Source organism: Papaver somniferum, chromosome 1 (genome assembly GCF_003573695.1).
Source record: "Papaver somniferum cultivar HN1 chromosome 1, ASM357369v1, whole genome shotgun sequence".
NCBI classification, from domain to species: Eukaryota; Viridiplantae; Streptophyta; class Magnoliopsida; order Ranunculales; family Papaveraceae; genus Papaver; species Papaver somniferum.
The window spans coordinates 213,962,125-213,976,864 of record NC_039358.1 but is presented as its reverse complement, the minus strand read 5'-3'; the positions used below and the strand labels follow the sequence as shown (position 1 = coordinate 213,976,864).

Here is a 14,740-nt window from a genome sequence, read left to right as displayed (position 1 = left end):
GAAAAAAAAAAAAAAAAAAAAAAAGAAAAAAAAAACAATCACCAAGAGGTGATGAGAAAAAGAACAACAATAGTAGGTTAAAATCCTATGAGTTTTCGAGAGAGTACAAAAAGTATTCTATCGAAGAAACCAAGAAACCAAGAGTACAAGAAGTATTCTACCGAAGAAATGAAGAGGACCGAAATGTCCTTAAACTACGAAGATGGGACCGTAATGTCCTTAAACTACGAAGGGGACCGTAATGTCCTAAAACTACAAAGATGGGACCGTAACGTCCTTAAACTTCCGAAGGGGACCGAGATGTCCTAAACCTATGAAAATGGGACCGTAATGTCCTTAAACTTCTGAAAATGGGACCGTAATGTCCTTAAACTATGAAGGGGACCGAAACGTCCTTAAACTACGGTCTGAAGATTTTTTTTCAAAAGCGTTGAAAAAAAAAGAAGAAGAAAGAAGAAAACCGAAGTTAAATTTCTTTGGTCCAAGATGGGCATTCGTGATCTACATGCTCCATCTTGAGGGAGGGTATTAGGAAATAATATATGAGAGTCTATATTTAGGAGATATGCACATTAAGTTGTGAGAGTTATATTAGGAAAGTGTCTATGTTTAGAGTTTGATCTTAGTTAGGAAAGTACCTTGAGTGGTCGTCAAGTTTGTGAACAATATAAATAGGCTGTTGAGCCATGAAAGTTGACACACCGAATTATTATCAATGTAGTCTTTTATGCTTCCGCGTTTATGCTCTCCTCTCTCTTGCTCGATCCTTAACACATTAGTTGTTATTGAGAGCAATTACAGAACCCAATCCTTGTGTTTTCACTTTAGATAATTTGATGTTAGAGAGAAAAATGTAGCTAGTTTCACCATTCCAAGTTTTGTAAGATTGCACCAATTTATGGCCGTGTCGTTATTATCTCCTGAGATGAGGTTCCATTCATCTTATATTAAGACGGACCTCAGTTACATGCATCACAGGATTTGGAAATTGAAAGAGCAGTTGATTGTGACAATGGATATGGGGCATGCTTTAATGGCTTCATTTATCTCAGACAATGGATATGGGCATGCCTTTATGGCTTCATTTATCTCTTCTATCGTCCAAATTCCATCCATAATGAGGATTCCAAAATTTCGTTGTTTCACCATGTTTTACAATTCAACAAAATCTAAAATTGAAGGCATAAACCTAATGAGTATCCTCATTTTTTATTCATAATCCGAGTGAAGAAAAGGTCTTCAAAAGTTAGACCCGTGACAAATGTACCGTAAAGATAAAGTGGCCAGGTACAATAATTGTTGGGATCCCATAATTGTTTGTCACTCGTGAATGTCTACACTCTAACTTTTGCATCATAAAATGGTGAAGTGAAAACCTTAAGGGAAGAGAAACCTTATAGAATAGATCAAAACACATATTCTGAAACTAAGTTTTGATCAAAAAGCACACTTATATATCATGCATATTGCCCCTAGAAATATACAACATCGAGCAAGTAAAAGGTCGTGGGAGATTTTGGTTGGGAGAGGGTTCGAGAAAGAAGCACACTCTTTTGTTTGTTTTAACTTCTTCCATTGTCAGAAGATAATACGGAAGCTGTTAGAAGAAAGTTAATGAATCAAAGTTGTTTTATAAAAACGAAGAAAAAAAGAGAGGAGGAAAACATGGGTGTTGTACTCGGATTCTAAAATCGGTATGAGCAGAATCGAAAATTTGGGTTTCTTACTAGTTTCTTTCTGTTGAATTTAGCACAGACTTCATTTGAAGTCATGAGACTCTATCTAGATTCAGCTAAATTTTCCAGTTCAGTCTGGCGTAGCTTGTATTCATCTTCTTGTTTTCTTTTCATTTCTGCATATATTTTTACTGCTCTTTAGTTGTTATATAACCATTACAGAACCCAACTGTTGTGTAGATTATTTGATGTTCTGGAGAGAAAAATGAATTTTCTCTTGTAGTTTCACCATTCCAAGTTTTTGTAAGATTGCACCTATCTAATTTATGTATTCACTTTATGGTCGCGTCATCATACTTCTCATCTCTTGAGATGAGATTCGATCTTAATCTGTATCATATTGAAACACAAGTCTTCAAAGAATAAACCTCTAAACACTTTTTTTTTTCAATTTCTCCACTTAATAATTTGTAACATGAACCTAATTGGTGTTATCTTGTCTATTTTGTTCATTGGGTTTTCAAATTACAAAGACTTGTTTACTTATTTGTCCGATTAATATATTACATCTTCTTCAGCCATGGCAACTTTTACCAGCCCTAAAGCTTCCGCTGGCATTATAGTCAAGTTTCTCAAAAGATGCAACAATTTATATGTTAAGTACCCAATTTATGAGCCAGCAAGTACACCTTAGCAGTTGGAACTTGGAAGCCTATATATATATATATATACTAGTATTTTTCCCGCGTTTCACGGGGATAAATTAATGAGCTAGATAATTTTCTCTACATTATTATTTTGTGCTGAAAATGTAGAGATGGGTCTATCATATTGTGTCAAAATGCAGTATCTACTACTTGCATAGATTTTGTTGAGTATTAGCAGCTCGTATAGTTGTAGCTGCAACTCAAACGACTGGGGCGAAAAATTTGGTCCCAGCTATATTAGATAAAAATGTAGAGATCAGAGTATTAGCACATCAAATAGAACCCCATATAGACAAAAGGCCCAATCTTTTGCCAATCTTCAGTTTTTGAAGTTGACAACTGACATAGTTTACAGTTTGGTACTCCCTCCGTCCTAGTTTAGATGCCAAAATTGGAAGCAACCGTTCTTTGGAGCACAAAGGAAGACACATTCCATGTTAATGTGAATCAAAAAAAAATTCAGTGGGAGTCAGTTTTACCAATGTGATGATCGTAATTTTTTGATTCTCCTTTCTCTATAAATTGTTACTCTATTTTCCCCCTTCTCAATATAATCTTCTCTTTCAAAAATACAAAGGTATTGGCATCAAGAATGCTACATAACTGATTAAGCTCTTTCAATTAAGTGTTGCAATTCAAAGTAACTGAATTCAACATTTTGTGACTACATGGATATTTTCGTGACCTTCTATATCAATGTTTGCACAGTTGCTTCTTAGTACATGAGCTTGGCAGCAAAGTGTATACAGATTCTATAGTACACACTGCAAAGGGCATCCCTGTTGTTGATGTCTTTCCTACCCACATCCTCCATCTTTGATGTTGTTTGTAGCATGATGTCCCCAGTATCACCATAACCACCTCGACCACCACCGCCGCTGAAAAAACCAAAAAAGAAGAAACACTCAGTTTTTCCAATTCAGTTTGTGACTTCTCAAAAGAACATGAGCGAAGAACTCTTAAATATTTTTGTCTGGATATGTTTTTACTTTGTAATTTTCACCTGATATAAGTAATGAAGAAAGATGCATTGTGAACTCCTGGTGCCACTACTCTAGATGTATTAAATTTTTTAATTTGTTACCATAAATCAAGCGTGCCATTTTTTAGTCCTACAATTTGATCGCAAGAATGGATAATATGTCATATTCAAGAAAACAAAATATTCTTACTTTCAAGTTGTGGATCTGGGATGTAACTTGCAACAACATAATCAAGTATCGTAACCACTTGGCTATGTAGTGAATAGTTAACATGTATATGATTATCTAGTTGGTAGTAATACATAAATGATTGAGAAAAATATATTTACCTGACATAAGGCTTATCCCTGCAATAAAAATAAAATAAAATAAAATAAAGATCACTCAGCTCATAAGCAGCCAAATTTGGAACACCAGCTTCATAGTTATTATTTTCACCAACACTGCCATCACTATGAGTCCGAATGATGACCGTGATTAATGGCTCAAGATGGACACCGACTTTTTGGTTGCCCTGACCTCCTTGCTTGCAAGGTTCCACAACCTATATGTATGTTTTTTGTATGCATGCATCCCCACTAACGGATATATTCAAAGGAAGACGACAAATTAAAGATGCTATGTATCCTCTAAAAGTCGAGTATGCCGCGTCTCTCCTAGAAGCGTAACGGGAAGCCCTTTGCAGTTTGAGTTACAAAAGGGTGAACCCAAATTTAATAGTAAAATCAATATTGGTTTTGAATCTACCAACGGATGACAGCAATGAGGAGGAATTTTTTTACTATCAAAGGATGTTGAAATCAAAGATGGTAAATATATATTCACGGATGGGAAGGTTAGTACTTAGTAGTGAGACGGGAAAAGCGATCAGCTGAAAATTCAGCTGGCTCCGCACTTATCCACAATATATAATATGCAGCTGGTAATCCCACATATACGGGCAATATATATCAGAAAACTAATTAACGGAAGACTAAATCAGAAAATTTATGAACTTACCATAAAAGATAATTAGTATCTGACCAAAAAACTTCTGCAAGCCCTCCACCATGATAATCTATTTGATTAACAAAGTGTTTTATCATGACCAACAACCAACATTAATTTCTGCAACACACATACACAAACGAACAAAAGTAGACCTGATTAATTAAATTGTATAGAGGCAGTAGTATACTTGGGAAAGGAAAAGAGGCAGTAATCACACAAAAATTAGGATTCTGCATATTAGATAAAAAGTAAGGTGTTATGAGGAAGATTTGAATTTTGTATATTGAGAAAAAGATTACGGCTTATGAGAAGTAGAATATGAATTCAAGTAAGTGTTTCGTCACATTAGCTAACCCATAGAACTCCTCTTCCTCCTCTTGTCAGTTCCAGCTTCACTTCTTCGAAGTAAAGTACCCTCCGGTTCATAAGCTTTATATACAGTTAATTTCTTTAGATTTTTAGGCCTCATAGAATATATTATAAGACCTTTCTGTAAAATCATTATCTACAAATGATGCTAACCTATAAAAGTCAATAAGCAAGGGTTTCTCCCAAAATGATCCGCGAACACCCCCACACGACCCACACTCTTTGTGGTGTACCTCCTATTTGATGGAAAATAGCACTGAAAATTTGTAATCATATTTCTCCAAACAACCATGAGATCGTTGTGATTGGTTATATGACCTAAATAAGAAGTATGATTAAGCGGCAATTGTTCTCACATAACCACGTAATACTGTTCTTAAATATGCCCATACCTTTTCTCGTATAACCACATAATATACACAACCAAGTTTAATACCTGGGAAATTGAGATACGATCTTGATGCGACAACTCCATTTTCGGGATGAATTTTCTTTCACTACATTGCTCCTGAATACAAAGAGATCAGACTAAGTAAGCCCATACATTTTCTTATTGAGAAACTACTGGAGTAGCACTTATCTGTATAGACCAAATATCAAAATAATGGAGATAAATTCCTAACACTTACGCAATGCAGTGTTTGGATGTTATTTCTTTTTGAACTTCAAAATAAAAATAAGCAATAAACCAGTCACACCAATTTTAGTTCATTATAGGATGCAATCAAGAGAATCATTAATACCTGAATTATGTATTGAGAAACTTTTGGGAATTCATTCAGGGGGGCAACTGAAGTGGTGATGCAGGGCATACTACAATTCCAGAAGATTTCGCTTAGAGGTTTGGCTTCCATGGTTTCCTAGTTTCAGTCTTTCTTATTTTTAGGATTCTTTTAGATTTCCTTTTAGTTTTCTGTTTCCTAGTTTAGTTATTCTTCAAGCCTATATAAAGGCTAGATTAAGTCTTGTGAGATCTATCTATTACTCAATCAAATTATTAAACACAAAACTTATCTTTCTCTTCTTGCTTGAATTCTCTTCTCTTCTTGCTTATAGCAATCTAGTATTGCTTTCTTTTACCTTGTTCCACATTAGTTGGTATCAACCGCTTAGTTTTAGGTTTTCATCCTATAACTTGATCCTTTACATCGCTTCCGCAACACCTTTCAGTCCTTTTTTAGTTCCTTTTCGTATACAAAAAAAAAAAAAAAATGACTGCTCAACCAGTTACTCTAGCAGCAATCGAAGCTCTCATCAAATCTCATACCGAGATTTTGGCAAAAAACATTACTGAATCTCTTGAGAAGTCCATGGAGGACAAATTAGGGTTAAGAGATACCAAGATTGAAACCATGCAGAATCAACTTTTGAAGGTTGCAAAACATATAAATCTAGATTTGGATATGCCTGAGCTTGTAGACTTAGAAGGAAAAACTAAAGAAGATATACTTCAGTTTTTACAGAATGATGAAGTACCTGAAGATGTATTGCGTACTTTAAACATTAAGAAACCGTATGAAGGCTTCATAGGTCATTCAAAGAATAAGATAGTTTCTCCTACACTTGACAGTGATGATGAAGATGAACGTGAGAACGATCTAGAGAAGAATTGGATTGAAGAACGACGTTTAAAAACTGGTCACAACCCTTACAGTTCTTTACCAGAATATAAACTAAAATCTGATATTCCCAACTTCTCTGGAAATTTTCGTATTGAAGAACTAACTGATTGGTTTTTTGAGGTTGAAGCTTTTTTCGAATTCATGGAAGTCCCTGAAGATTCTAAGGTTAAACTTGTGACATACAAACTCAAAGGAGGAGCTGCAGCTTGGTGGGATAAGATCTGTGATGATCGTAGAAACGCTAACAAACCGAAAATACGTACTTGGAAACGTATGAAAACTTTGATCAGGGATAAGTTCTTACCTAGAGACTTTATGCAGCAACTTTTCATCAAATTACAAAACATTCAGCAGGGGGCACGAACTGTTGAAGAATATGTGTCATATTTTTATAATTTGGTCGCACGAAATCAACTCAAAGAATCTGAAGAACAGTTAGTTGCAAGATTCATTGAGGGACTGAATAGATTAATACAAAATGGTATGACTCATTCAGTTTTTACTATGGTCGAAGCTGTGCAGCAAGCTATTAAGATAGAAAATCGTCTTATTCGTTCTTCTAGGATTTATCCATCCAGACAAGGGCGTTATCAAAATACTTACAGGGATACCAATTCATCTCAAAACTTTTCGCCAGATACTGTTTTGAATATTCCCAGGCCTCCTTATGATGATGTTAGCCATTCACATCGACAACCTAGCCATATTGTGCCCTATACTCCACCTCTGGCTACACCTATCTTAGCCAATCCAGTTGATATTCAGCCGGGTCAGCAGTCTCACTCTCTGCAACCAACTCCTTCTACTACAGGGAATCGGTTTCATAACAGGCAACAACAATTTCCACCGCAACAGCGAGCTAATAATGCTTATACAAAATTTCGTGGAGATGAGTGCAATAAATGTCAGCAATCGGGGCACACTTCTAGTGATTGTCGGAAATTCAATGCTTTGATTGTTGAACCTCAGTTTATTAATGAAGTCACCGGTGCGCTTAATGAGTTCGAAGTTGAAGACTCACCTGGTGATGACGACGAGTTTGTTGGGATGATTTGTCCATTATTTCTTACTCAACAATGCAAGTCTCAGAGACACAGTATTTTTAAATCAAGATGTTATATTGGGGGTAAAATCTGCAAGATGATAATTGATAGTGGCAGTGTGGATAATTATATTGCTGATCACGTAGTTAAGAAGCTTGAACTACCAGTAACTTCTCATCCAGAACCTTACACTGTAGGATGGGTTAATGCCTCTAGAACACAGAAGATTACTCTTCAGTGTTATGTGTCATTCTGAGGGTTATGAAGACACAGTTCTATGTGATGTCATTAATATGACGACAACCCATCTTCTTCTTGGCAGACCTTGGCAATATGATCTTCACGCGGTTCACAATGGACTCGAGAATACTTACACTTTTGTTCATAATGGGAAAATCAAGGTTCTTAGTCCATCCAATTCCACTTCAAACTCTTGTGCGCAGACTGATGCTGTTGTAGCCACTGTTATTCGTTCTTTGCACCCACAACATTCTTTACATTCCCATGAAGATTCTAAGCCTATGATTGAGTTTCCTGCAAAGGTGAAGCCCTTATTATTTCAATATAATGTTTTATTTCCAGATGAACTACCAACTGCGTTACCTCCTTTACGGAATATTCAACACTTCATCGATTTTATTCTTGGAGCCTCTTTACCAAACCAAGCACACTATCGCTTGAGTTCTGCTGAGCATGAGATATTACAGGGACATGTAAATGATTTGCTTACAAAGGGTTTAATACGACATAGCAACAATCCTTGTGCCAGTCCTGCCTTCTTGGTTACTAAAAAAGACAATGGATGGAGGATGTGTATCAATTGCAGAGCATTAAATCGCATCACCATTCCTTATAGATTTCCGATCCCGCGTATTGATGATATGATTGATTTACTGTCGGTCTCTATTATTTTTACTAAGTTGGATTTACGCAGTGGTTACCACCAAATACGCATTCGAGGTGGAGATGAGTGGAAAACATCATTCAAGACACGTGAAGGTTTATATGAATGGCTGGTCATGCCATTTGGGTTATCTAATGCACCTAGTACTTTTATGCGACTTATGAATCAGGTTATCCAACCCTTTCTCAGTAAATTTGTTATTGTCTATTTTGATGACATACTAATTTTTAGTCGCAGTGAGCCAGAACACCTCCAACATCTTTCACAAGTGTTTCAAGTTCTTGCTGACAACTCTTTATATGTTAATTTGAAGAAGTGTACCTTCATGGCTTCTTCAGTAACATTTTTGGGATATGTGATTTCTACTGATGGTATTCATGTCGATCCTTCTAAAGTTCAAGCAATTGAAGATTGGCCAGTTCCTACTTATATTCGTGATGTTCGTAGTTTTCATGGTTTGGCTTCTTTCTATCGAAGATTTGTGAAGAACTTTAGCTCTATTTCTGCACCTTTGACTGACTGTCTCAAGAAGGAGAAGTTTGAGTGGACGGAAGCAATGGATAAAAGCTTTATTCTTCTTAAAGAAAAGCTTTGTACGACACCAATTCTTGCACTTCCGAATTTCAACAAGCCTTTTGAAATAGATTGTGATGCATCTGTTGTTGGTATTGGTGCAGTATTATCACAGGAGAGTCATCCAATTGCATATTACAGTGAGAAGAATTCAGATGCACAAAAGAAATGGTCTACATATGAATTAGAGTTATTGGCTCTTGTTCAATCTCTTAAGCAGTGTCATACTTATCTTATACATAGGGAATTTGTTGTCAACACTGACAACCATGCTTTGAAGTCTTTGAATACTTCTGCTAAAGTTAACAGAATGCATGATCGATGGCTTTGCACACTCAACAAATACACTTTCTCCGTGAGACATAAAAGTGGCAAATTGAATCAAGTTGATGATGCCTTAAGTAGAAGAAGTCATCTATTAACTACAATTCGTAATGAGAGTTATGCATTTGACTATATCAAAGACATTTATCCAGAAGATGAATATTTTGGCAAACTATGGGATCAATGCAGTTCTCAAACTCATGGGGTTGATGATTTTCTTATACAAGAAGGTTTTCTTTTTAAAGGGAATCGATTATGTATTCCTCAAGGGTCTTTACGTTTACATCTTATGGGAGAATTACATGGCAGTGGTCTTGGTGGTCATTTTGGGAGAGATAAAACCATTGCCCTGATTGAAGAAAGATATTTCTGGCCATCTTTGAAACGTGATGTACAAAAGTTCGTACAAAAATGCATGGTCTGTCAGAGAGCAAAGGGTACAATTCAAAATACCGGGTTGTATACTCCTTTACCAGTTCCTGATGCACCTTGGGTTGATATAAGTATGGATTTTATACTTGGTTTACCTCGTACTGCTAGAGGTAATGATTCTGTTATGGTCGTAGTTGATCGTTACTCTAAAAGGCTCACTTCGTGGCTTGTAAGAAATCAACTGACGCTTCTAATGTTGCTTCTTTGTTCTTTAAAGAAGTAGTAAGATTGCATGGGGTTCCAAAGTATATCACTTCTGACAGAGATACCAAATTTTTGATTTATTTCTGGAAAAGTTTATGGATGCGCTTAGTCACAGTTCTACAATTCAGCACAACTTCACATCCGCAAACTGATGGACAGACTGAGGTTGTTAATAGATCACTTGGGAATTTGATTAGAGCTAAGTGCCTGGATAATAGTAAGCAGTGGGATGTGTTATTGCCACATATGGAATTCGCTTTCAACACTTCTGTGAATCGTTCTACTGGGAAAACTCCATTTGAGATTGTGTACTCTAAAGTACCTAATCATACTCTTGATTTGGTATCCTTACCCACCACACAGAGTACAAACACTGCAGCCGACTCTTTTGTATACAAAGCAACTAAATTACATAATGAAGTAAAATCTAAACTGGAGAAGTCCAATTCTAAATATAAAGAGGATGCTGATAAACACAAGAGGTTTAAAACCTTCAAGGAAGGGGAGCTCGTGATGATACATCTAAGAAAAGAGAGATTTCCAGTGGGTACTTATAACAAAACCAAGATGAAGAAATATGGTCCTTTCAAGGTTTTAAAGAAGATCAATGATAATTCTTATGTTATTGATCTACCAAATGATTGGAATATCTCCAACACATTTAATGTTCAAGAGATTTTTACGTTTCATGGTGACAATGAACTTCTGGTTTGTTTGGACAACTCGAGGACGAGCTTTACTCTAGAAGGGGGGACTGATGCAGCGCATACTACAATTCCAGAAGATTCCGCTTATAGGTTTGGCTTCCATGGTTTCCTAGTTTCAGTCTTTCTTATTTTTAGGATTCTTTTAGATTTCCTTTTAGTTTTCTGTTTCCTAGTTTAGTTATTCTTCAAGCCTATATAAAGGCTAGATTAAGTCTTGTAAGATCTATGTATTACTCAATCAAATTATTAAACACAAAACTTATCTTTCTCTTCTTGCTTGAATTCTCTTCTCTTCTTGCTTATAGCAATCTAGTATTTCTTTCTTTTACCTTGTTCCACATTAAGTGGATACTAACCAATTCTACCAGGTAGAAAAACAGCACAACCTCATGTGCATCAACAGATCTATCCCTTTATTTGAATGTCCTCTTCAGAAGATTTCTCCAAGAAGAATTATAGAATAAACATCAACAATAGACTTCAGAATACATAATGAATCAGAGTAACAACCAAAGTTTACTAAAAAGGAACTTGTTAGAACTGAACATTACAACAAATCTAAAATATAACTAAATAAAGATTATGATCCCATAAGATAAACCATTGAACAAAACCATCAATTGGGTAGTAAAAACTCGAATGGGTTGTAAAAACTCGAATTAAGAAATGCAAAAAGTTTATCCAGCAAAAAACCTAGGATTTCTCAGATTGATTCTACCTTGGACTTTATTGATCTTCAATCTCAAATAATGAGTCCTCTACAATCACGAATAGCTACATCATAATATCCATTCTCCGCTTTCAGCAGTAACACCTTCATCAAACAATTAAAATTGTCAGTACCTTCATCAATCAATCAAAATTTTCTTAATACAGAGCCAAGAAAAAAGAATCTAAAACGCATATAAACTAAATGGTTCTTCTCAGTATCACTGAATCAGGAGATGATCATCAAAAGAAAATTGTGGTGAAGCATGAGATGGTGGCGGCTATCGGAGGAAGCGGAAGAGAAGATGCAAAATTTAGGGTTATGGGAAAAGACGGAGAGAAAAAGCGAAATTTTTTGGAAGGTACTCATCACCTACCCAGGCCTGGGTGTTCGAAAGGCAGATATTTAATTGAAACCCTTTATTCTTATTAGTCTGGGACCAGGAGCTCTAGAATTCAAGCTTTTGGCCTAAATTTCATTCTAGAGCCAGTATTTCGACCTCAAATTATATATACAATATATATATATATATATGGAAGCTCAGAATTAATCCTTAATTATAACCTACAGAAAGTACGTATTTATAGGCATTATCAAGTGCGATCTAACCTCCTCAAAATTTCAAAAAGTTAGTTTTCTTCTTTGAACATATTAGTTGTAATCTCTTTCTATCGTTTTTTGAGGTTGTTGTTTTTGTTAAGATATGGTCAAGATATGATATATCTTGACATTATTGTGTTTGTTATTTGGTTGTAACTGCATATATATTCTTTATATATATATCCTAGATATTGTTAGGTGTATCTTTTATTTGCCTTATCTAGTTGTGTAAACATGTATAAATCAGGCTTTTGCGTATCAATGAAGATACATAGAATTATTCTCACAACTACATTAGAATATCTATGATCATGTTTATCATGGCATCAGAGCTAGGAAAAATCTGAGAACCAGTTTCCGCTGCAATAGAATCCAGAGAAAATACGACCCACAGAAAACATAGTAATCATATCAAGAGAAGATTCTCAACCTATCACTGTCCGTTTTGATGGAACCAATTACAATCACTGGTCATTCCTCATGAGGAGTTTTCTTAAAGGAAAGAGTATGTGGAAGTATGTCGATGGTATAGAAAAGGAACCTACAGCAAGCATTTCTGTTGAAAAAGGGAAAGAAAATGAAACACAGAAAAAGGATCAAAAAGAAGAATGGGAGATTAACAATCACAGGATTCTCACTTGGATTGGAAACACAGTCATTCATTCCATAAGCATGCAACTCACAAGTTTTGAGGTAGCCAAAGATGCATGGGATTTTCTTTCGAAAAGGTACACCCAAATCAACTTTGCTCAGAGGTATAAACTCGAACAAGATATTAGATCTATGAAACAATCGCATGATCAGTCTATTTTTGTTTTTCATTCTGAGATGTCTTTAATCTGGAATCAATTAGCACTCATGGAACCAATATGGACCTTAGATTTGGAATTGTGGCAGAAGTATAGAGAGGAAACACGTTTAGTTCAGTTTTTAATGGCTTTGCGTGATGAGTTTGAGTCTGTTAGGGCATCAGTCCTTCATCGTTCACCTCTTCCCACGGTGGAAGTTGCTTTGTCTGAACTTATTACAGAAGAAACAAGGAAAAGAATCACACCGGAGATATCAGGAGTATTTGTTGTGCCCTCACGATCCAGCCCTAATAATTTTCCAAGAAACTCAAATGCTCAAGTGCAACGTGATATGTCTCAAGTACAGTGTCATAACTGCAAGACCTTTGGACACTTGGCAAGGAACTGCAATCTCCCATCGGCCAATACATCACCTGCTGCCATAATACCTGACACACCCACAACACAGTGTGGTTATTGTAAGGAATTTGGTCACTCATCTAGATTCTGCACCTCACTAACCTCAAGAAACATGAGAAGGATCAATGCTAATGGAGGAAAAAATTCAATACACCTACCAGATTTACGGCAGCTTCAGTTTCATCTGCAACAGATCCATATGCAACATCGACAACCTCATCTGCATTAGTTGTACCTGGTCTTGGTTCATCACAAAACCTTGATGATATTCAAGAGATGATTAAACAAGCACTCTCAATTAGTAACAACCCTACAGCTGCATCTGCCTTCTCTATCTCCTCAGGTATTTATTCAACAGAATGGTTTCTCGACTCAGGAGCATCAAACCATATGACTTTTAATCAAAAGTTTTTTGAAAGTCTTCATCCTGTCATCACCCCTAAGATTCATACTGCTGATGGATCAACAGTAACTGCAAGTCATATAGGCTTGGTCAACAATTCAAATAACTTCTATGTACCAGATGTGCTTCTTGTTCTAAATATTACAATGAATCTTATTTCAGTTGGTCAACTGTGTGATCAAGGTTATAACGCATATTTTTTTCCTTTTGGTTGTGCTATACAGGATCTCAAAACCGGGAAGCTAGTTGGGATAGGCCGTAGAGTTGGTCGGTTGTATCTCCTTCAATCTCTTGCTCTCTCAGCGGAATTTAAAAGTCATGTCGTAGTTGCTACTCCCACTGCACCTGTGTCAATATCTCCCTTCATGTCTTAGCATTCTAGGTTAGGTCATGTTTCCTTTTATCGTCTTTCATATATGATCAATAAGGGTTTACTAGGAGATACTCGGTTAGATAAAGAACCAAATTGCATCTCTTGTAAACTGGCAAAACAACCAGCTCTTTATTTTAATCTTAACACTTATGTCTCAACTGAACCTTTTTCTCTTATACATTCTGATGTCTGGGTAAATCTCCAATTATGTCAAAGGGAGGTGCTTTGTATAATGTCAGTTTTATTGATGATTATTCGCGTTATACATGGGTATATCTATTCAGATCTAGAGCAGATTTTCTTAAGTTATATGTTGATTTCTCAACCATGATAAAAACTCAGTTTCGTAAAGTGATCAAAGTTTTTCGTGCTGATCAAGGAGGGGAATATATTTCCAATCCATTCAAAGAATTTCTTAAAACCCAAGGCACCATTCTTCAACTGTCATGTACTGAAACTCCTGAACAAAATGGAGTTACAGAACGTAAACATCGTCATATTATAGAGACAGCTAGAACTCAGTTAATTTTTGGCTCAGTTCCTTCAAATTTCTGGGGAGAATCAGTCCTTACTGCAGTCTACACCATCAATAGAGTCCCAACAACTGTCATAGGAGGAATGTCACCTTATGAGCGTCTCTATGGTAAGAAACCAAACTATTCTGAGCTTCAAGTCTTTGGTTCAACTTGTTTTGTACTCCTTCCAGAACGTGAACGTCATAAACTTGGTCAAAAGAATGTATTGTGTGTCTTCCTTGGTTATGGTATTGAACAAAAAGGGTACCGTTGTTATGATCCAGTTAATAGAAAGCTTCGTGTCTCTCGTCATGTCATATTCTGGGAGAAAGTTCCATTCTGTCACTTCCAAGCAGCAAATCATCATCTTTTGAGTCTTTCACTTATTCTGATCCATT

General features: G+C 36.0%; 1 long non-coding RNA gene across 1 annotated transcript; it reads right to left on the bottom strand.

Annotated features, from left to right (window-relative positions):
* Positions 1-2,928: 2,928 nt before the first annotated feature.
* LOC113336558 lies at positions 2,929-5,207 on the bottom strand. Its single transcript, XR_003353935.1, has 3 exons — positions 5,162-5,207; positions 4,366-4,473; positions 2,929-3,261 (listed from the first exon to the last, which is right to left on the bottom strand). It is a non-coding gene; the product is annotated as an uncharacterized LOC113336558 (long non-coding RNA).
* Between the last annotated feature and the right edge of the window lie 9,533 nt (positions 5,208-14,740).